We start from the raw sequence: 7909 nt of genomic DNA, 5'->3' as shown, positions 1-7909 counted from the left end.
GCCCCTGTAGTTTTAACTTTTATGTTTACGTTTATGGTCCATTTCAAGTTGATCTTTGCGTATGGTGAGCAGGGAGAGTCAGGGGTCGTTTATCTTCCATACGGATTTCCAGTTTTAGTTGCTCAGCAATGTTGTAGAAAGAGTGTCTTTTCCCCACTGAAACAGTGCCTTTGACGAAAAGCATTTGGTCTACAGCCATGCTACCTGAACGCACCCGATCTCATCTGATCTCGGAAGCTAAGCAGGGTCAGGCCTGGTTAGTACTTGGATGGGAGACAAAAAGCATTTGACTGTAACTGTAGAGTTCATTTGCCCTGTCATGTTACATTGATCTTTACGCCACTTCCATGATTCCTGTAGCTTTATTGTAAATCTCTTCCTTTCCTAAATGGCTTTGCTATTCCAACTCCTTGCATTTCCATGTGAATTTTAGAAACAGCTCACCAGTTTCTAGCCAGCCTGCTGGGACTGTTCTGTGTACGTAATTGTGTGGTCTGCAAGTAGGCACAGGTTTACTCCTCACCCCCCGCCCCCCGCCAGTCTTTATGTGTTTAATTCCTTTTTCTTGCTTTATTACACTGGCTAATGCCTCCAATGGAATGTTAAATAGAAGCAATGAAACCTGGCTTCCCACCCTGAGCTCAGTGGAGGCTCTGTCCAGGGGAAACATTGTATCTTCTGAGCTCAGTGGAGGCTCTGTTCAGGGGAAACATTGTATCTTCTGCCGGTGAGTATAGGGCAAGGTGTGACTCTTTCACCAGGCGTAGGAAGTTCCCTTTGATACCGGGCTTTCTGAGAGTTTTTGCTACGAATAGATATTAAAAAATAGATATTAAAACGTGTCCTGCTTTTTCTGCATCCATTGAGATGATCGATTACTGTTGATTCTGTAATTATGTTGCATCACGTTATCCATGTTCAAAGGTGAAACAAACTGCATTCCTGTGATGAACACCGTTTGGGCATGTTGTTTCCTAAAGTTTGGTGAAGGATTTCTGCAGCTAAACTCGGAGGGATCATGAGCCACTCTGACGTCCACTGGGACGCAGCCGCACGCACGAGGTCTGAGTCTCCGCCGTGGGTGGGGCCTCTTCCAAATGCGCTCCTTCTTTGGGTTTGCCCCCGGAGCCTGAGATGCCATGTTTGCGCCCTGTGGCTGCAATATTTTATATTAAGCTTTCTCTTTAATTTACTGGCACGGTTAATGTGTACTGACCGGACCCTTACTTAATACACGTTGCCTGGAGGGCTGTGTTCATTTTTTCCTGTTTTTAAGCATTTCTCTTTGTCTGGGAGTTCGGCACTTTCATTTTGTCGTGCCCATCTGGACATTCTTTGTGCTTGTCCTGCTTGGTTGACTGGACCGTTTCTTGAACTTGAATCCTGTGGGCTTAATTGTGCTCCCCCCAGACTCGTATACTGAACCCCTAACTCCTCATGTGATCGCACTGGGACACGTGGGCCGTGGGGTGGAGGCCCGGGGCTCGACGACGTCCCCGTGGGGTCAGCACCCTCCCCGTGAGAAGAGGGCGAGACTGCAGAGCTCCGGCCCCCACGGGAGGCCTCAGCAAGGAGGCTGCCGTCTGCGAGCCAGGCCTGCCCGCGTGGGGCCCCGGTCGTGGACCCGCAGCCTCCAGAGCCGTGGGGAGGTGGCTGGGGGCGGGTTACGCCAGCTGGTCTGGTGTCGTGTCGTGGCCCGGGCAGAACGGGGCGCCGCGCCCCAGCATCGTTGTCCGCTGCGGACCCTCCTCGGCCGTCCCACCTTCACCTCTGGCCTCCCTTTCCGGGGCCCCCACGGGTTATTTGGGTGTCGTGATATCCCCGTGTGTTCCGTGCGTCCACACCTGTCATCCCTTTGTGCTTCGCTTAGGGAGTTTTTCTGACCCACCTTTCATTTCGCTCTTAGGCATCATCTCATTTGCTCTTGACCCCATCTACGCAGTGATTCGTGGGCTGTATTTACAAGTTCCTGCCATTCTAGAATTTCCAGAGGTTTCGTTATCGTTTTAGGTTCTCTGACATTCTAGAATTTCCAGGATTTTCGTTATTGTTTCCAGCTCTCCTCCAAAGCTCTCTTTCGTCATTTATTTTGTCATTGAACATCTTATGTGACGTTACTGTGTTTTTTAATGTTTATTTTTTATTTATTTTGAGAACGAGCACATGCATGAGTGGGGGAGGGGTAGAGAGAGGGAGAGAGAATCCCAAACAGGCTCTGCACGTGCAGAGCCCAACGTGCAGGGCTCAGTCCCATGAATGTGAGCTCATGACCTGAGCCCAAACCAAGAGTCCAACACTCGCCGCCTGAGCCACCCCGGTGCGCCCGATGGCGCGTCAGGTCACTGTGGCGTCGGTGTCTCCCCTGTGAGTCTCTGCCCACCTCCTGCTCTTAGCAGTTGTTTCTCTGCGCTTCAGACATCAGTTGAGTTTCCCAGGAGATGCCCGGTTACTTCCGCTCCAGGGCTGCAAGCTGGAAGGGCCCCTTGGGGCTGCGAGGTCTGGGCTGCGCCAGCTCATCCCTGGGGGCCCCGCCCAGCTCCTCCCGGCTTCGGTCAGCACGTCCTCCTCCGGCCCTCAGCCCCGGGCCTGCCCTCCAGCCCTGTGGGTGCCCCCCGCTCGGCTCAGCGTCCCGCGTTCAGTCCTGCCGTGGGACCGCCAGACGCCCCGGGGAGAGGCGGCCCCCGGCGCCGAACACCTGACGCCCCCCTGTGGGTCTTGGCCCCACGACGCCCCACACGCCTGCCCGCCTTCCTGCGCGGTCGGGGGCCTCCCCACCCCACACGTGTGCCCTTGCACACCTGCCGCGCAGAAGCCTCACTTCAGAGAGAAAGTGCTGGCTCGCTGCCCACGGCCTCCGTCACGGGGCCGGTCAGCGTCGTTTCCATGAGGGCGTCTGAAGTCGAGGAAGGAGAGGCGGGTCCTGCTGTGTTTTAGTCGAATATGAGGTGACATGAAATTATAAAATAATGCAGTTTTTGAAATACCTTCCTTTTCGGGAACACCTGCCATAACCTTCTCTTACTAAAGAAAAAAAGTTTTGTTTGTTTGTTCTGCAGGGGCGTGTTTTCCGCACAGATGCATTATTACGTGCAGAGAAGCGAGGAGACTCTGAATCATTCATAACCCTCACGCGGGTGCGGCGGCTCTTCCGCCGCGGGGCTGGGGGTTAGGGTCGTCCCCGCATCCCCTGAGTACTTTCAGGGAGTTTGCGTCGTCGTCTTGGAGACCGTCGGGGTTCGCTGAACACAGCCTTCGTGACCCCTTCGCTCCTCAGACATGCATGGAGCCCCTGGTTCGCGGCCTCGGCCGGCTGTGCTCAGCGCCGGCGCGGACGGGCTGGGCGGCGGCCGGTGGGCCTGGGGCAGCCCCCGAGGGGCCCAGGACATCCTCTGTGAGCAGACGGGCTTGAGGACCGCCCGGAGCGCCCTGAGCCAGGACGGCAGCGGGGCTGGGGGGGGCGGGGTCTGTGCGGGTTTCGGGGAACAGAGACTCTTTGAAAATGGCAAGTTCCACGTGGCTGGACTGTGGCCTGTTCAGTGAAGGAGAAAGCTTGGGAAAAACAGAAAATAGGGAAGAGTCAGTACAAGCAAGACAAAATCTCGCCTACCCCCCTTGCTGGTTGGCCGTGGGGTGCAGACGCTACAATAGGGGACATGGTCTTTGGGGAGTAACGGGCGGAGGGAAAGCAGGGGAAGCCGGCCGGGGTGCAGACCGGGTGGAGTCCCTGCCGGCCCCGCGCTGAGCGGTAGGGCACAGGTCACCCCAAGGCGCCGAGGACCGGGAGGAGCCGGCCCTGTACCCTCACTGCGCCCGGAGGGCTGAGACGGCCCTGGGTCCCCGGTGCCGCCCTCCCCTGCCCAGCAGCCAGGCCCCCGCGCTCCGAGGACTTCTCTGCGCTGCCGGTGTGGGAGCTGTGCTCGGTCGCGTGAGCCATGGTCGTGGGCCCCTGGGGTCACGCTGAGCGCTCCGCCAGCAGCGGTCGGGTGATTGGTCCGTATCGAGGGGAGGGAGCCCTCGCCCACAAGGAGTTTATTGTCCGGTCGCACCGGGAATGAGCCCTCACTGAGCAGTGGGGAGCAGGCGGGAAGGACGGGGGGCTCACTAACAAACAGCAGAGATTGGATGCAGGTGGTCGTTCAGCCCCAACCCCAGAGGGGCTCAGCGAGGCGGTCAGGGGCGGGCGGCCTCACGGACAGACAGGACGGAGCTTTGCGTGTGAAGACGGAGCCGGCTCCGGCGCACGGAGGGCAGGGAGCCGTGCCGGGTGGGGACGGGGGCAGAAAGAGCTTCGCGTCTTTTCAAACTGCGCGGGGACGGACCTTCCCAGCAGGGCGCGGGGAGAAGGGACTCGGGGCCCGTTCAGAGTTGAATGTGCCCAGGTGGGTGATCGTCGCTGGTTTGGGAGCCAGACGGGAATGTTCTACTTGACTGCACGGGCCGCGGTTCTGCCCTCGCGTGCCCGTGGCCTCGCCGAGGCCGTCTGTCCCCAGAGACCGTCCGTCCCCAGAGGCGCAGGCAGCAGGAGGCCAGAGCTGCCGGTCCCACCCGTGCAGCCGTCCCGGCGAGGCCCGTAGGAGCAGAGGCCTACAGAGTCGTTGACAGAGACACGCCACGGGCCGGCACCCCGCGTGGCGTGAGCTGCTGCGGGAGGGCCGAGGGCCGGCGGGCTGCTGAGCGGCTCACGGCGGACGGAAGAGGCGTCTTGCAGAACGTCAGGGCTGAGGCCGCGGCCAGCAGGCGAGCTGGGCCCCTGAGGTTTTGAGCTTTGATGAAAGAATCCGTGTGGGCCCCAAAGTGGGGAGAGATAGTGGTAGTCATGGCAGTGAGCTGTGGAGACAGCTGAGCAAAGGTTGGGGAAGGAGGCAGATGGACAGACACTGAGACCAGGACAGACGGCTCGTAACGACTGGGGGGTTTTGTGGGGCACGAACTTCTGTGTTATTCTGTTTCCCTCTGGACAGCAGAAGGAGCCTGAAGGCATTCGGCAGAGACAGCTGGGAGGGGAGGCCAGAGCGGAAGGACAGACGGGCGGGGCGGGGAGGGGCCGCCTCCTCAGCAGGACGCACGGACTTGTGCACGTCCCTTGTCCTCGGGGGCAGTGCCATCCCCACTGGTCCGGGGTCTGGACTGGCCAGATGACACCTAGGTCGGGGCTGTGTCAGAGGCTAAGTGACAGGTTCCGGGTGCGGGGACCGTGGTACTGATGACAAAGATGGCGGAGGGTAGGGGACAGGTGTCTGGGAGGGAGCGTGCGGTCCAGGAGGGAAGGCACGTTCAGGCCTCCTGAGAACGGGGGCGGGGCTCCCGAAGACCAGGGCTGGGCTGGAGGCAGCCAGGGGCGGCCTGGCTAGTGAGCTGGAGGACCCGGAAGCTGCCGGAGATCCCACATGTCCGGGGAGACCAGAGCAGCTGGTGACGTCGGCGGGGCTTCCAGGCGGTGGCCTGCATCGTTTAGGGACATCGCTGCGGCCGCCTGCTCTGCCTCCTCTCAAAGGGACCTTAGTCCCTGGTTCCTCAGGGGCTCGGAGCAGAGGCACAGACGCCGGAAGTTACCAGCACAGCCCGGCAGGGACTCCAGTCGGGGCTTCTCGTCTCCCAGGTCAGTGACCTGTTCCCAGACTGCAGCTGTCCGTGCCTGTCCCCAGGAGTGAGCCCTCGTCACCGCTGTGCATGTAAGGCTTAAAGGAACTACCGTGACTGTCACTAAGACTCTGGGGGTTCAGAGGAACTCTGTCATGACGGGGTGTCTCAGGTTTGAGACCGTTCCTCCCGTGGCCGCTGTGTGAGCGTCTGGTCCGGTGGCCTCGGTGTGCACTGGCTTCTGACACAGAAGGGAAAACAGAATAAAAAGGTTTTTGAAGTGATTTAGCTTTTTTTTTAATGTTTGTTTATTTTTGAGAGAGGGGGCGGGGGGAGGAGCAGAGAGGGAGACAGAGGATCTGAATTGGGCTCTGTGCTGACAGCCCGACGCGGGGCTTGAACTCACAAAACATGAGGTCATGACCTGAGCTGAAGTTGGATGCGCAGCCGACGGAGCCGCCAGGCGGCCCGGAAGTGATTTAACTCTGAGTGACGGGACAAGTGAGGAAGTTGATCCCGTTCCCAGGGCGCATCCCAGTCTGCCGCGTGGACAGGCGGCGGACCGATGGGCGGTGGGTGGACTTGAATGGTGCCCGGTCTGTCTCAGATCAGTCGGCAGGCGGCTTGTCTCTGGCTTCCCGATGAGCTTAGTGAAGCGACCAGTGGAATTTCCAAGAGACTGTGCTGGGAGCCACTACTTTTGCGTTTATTTGCTGACGACTGTCACAAGATAAGGAATTTTTAAGCCTCCAGACACCCACTGACCTGGGGTTGGCCTCTGTGTCCCAGCAGCCTAGCCACGCATGGGCCACGCAGGAGGCTCAGCGGCAGCTCCGTGCTCCTGGGGTTCGGTGACCCTTTACCCAGGGGATCGGACCTCTGTGCCACCTCGCCTGGATTCAGGACGACCCAGCTGGGGTCCCTGATGCGCTGGGTCCAGCTTGGGAAACAGACCTTGGTCAGACTTTCCCCAAGAGTGCCTTCCTGATGCCCGGCAGCCGCCCTCCCCCAGCACGGCCACCAGGGGCTCAGGGTTCCCTGCTGCCCCCCCCCTGCCCCCCACCAGGCATCTGTGTGCTGGTGACTGCGGTGTCCCTGCGGCCGTGCCTTGAGGCTGTGGCTCCTGGGCCCTCCCCCTGGGTGCCCTGTGTGATGGTGACTGCGCGGAATTGGTCTCCCTCGCTTGATGTTAGAACGCCTCTTTTCCCAAGTTGTTGAAATATTCATAAGCAGCGGCCTGACAGCTTGAAATGATTCCTCGGGGCTGTTCCGTAACTGAGTCATTCCTCTCGCCCGGTAACATGTCTAGTTTCTGACTTTCTGCCCCTGCAGATGAAACATCGCACATCGTGTGTCCCCGTTCCTTGTGTCCAGTTTAGTTTCTGCTTTCTGGGAGCAGACGTGCTGACCTGAAGGACGCGGCCTCCTCTGCCTTCTCAGGTCTGGCCTGGCCCGTCAGGCAGTGCGCACCTGACTCGGGCCGACTCGGGCCGTCCATTCTTCATGTGTGCTGACGTTTCGTTGGAAGGGGGTTAAGGCAGGCCACAGGCTTGGCCACCTTGCCTGTGTGCGACCCAGCCTGGCCCTGACGGTCACACCTGTGGGTTTCAGCCTCGGAAAGGCGCCGTGGATCCAGAATCGGAGGTCTAGGCCCCAATAGCTTGTTGGTGACGTTAGACAGATGGATGTTTGGTGGGGACCGCCCGGCGCCGTTCCTGACAGAAGCTTCAGTGTTGGGGGGGACCCTGCTCCCTCCCCATAGGGCAACCACATGATTTTGTCTGGGGTTTGAGTGTGGTGTCCATCCACCTGGAGGCTGAGGTCAAGTTCATGGGCAGCCAGGTAGCCAAGCAGGGCTCCCAGGTGGACACCAAGGCCCCCGGTTGACAGAGCTCTGTGCACGTTGTCACGCGTGGATGCCAGGACGGGACGGGGAGGCCCACATCTGGTATCTTTCCCGGCCTCTGCCCCGGCGCCTCCCTGGCCTGACTCGAGTCTCTCTCTGTATTTCTGTCTAATAAACCGAAACCACAGGCATAACGGCTTTCACTGACTCCTCGTGAATTCTCAAAGCTGAGTGGTTTGCGGACCCTTGGAACTTGCAGCTGGAGTCAGAGGTGTCAGAAGTGAGGGCTGTCTTGGCGATGTGCCCTCTGACCCACAGTTTGGAGAAGTCTGAATGTGTTCAAGAACGAACCTGTGATGAGACATTCAAGGTCGCTGTTTCCTCAAGTGCCTCTTCCGTGCACGCCTCAGCCACAGCGTGTCTGCTGGTCCTGGAAGCGGGACTCAGCCCCCGCTGCAGCCCTCCAGGGGCGCCACGTTTTCC

The sequence above is a fragment of the Suricata suricatta genome, chromosome 17 (genome assembly GCF_006229205.1).
Source record: "Suricata suricatta isolate VVHF042 chromosome 17, meerkat_22Aug2017_6uvM2_HiC, whole genome shotgun sequence".
NCBI lineage: Eukaryota > Metazoa > Chordata > Mammalia > Carnivora > Herpestidae > Suricata > Suricata suricatta.
The sequence above is the reverse complement of the archived record's forward strand: the minus strand, read 5'-3'. Positions refer to the sequence as shown.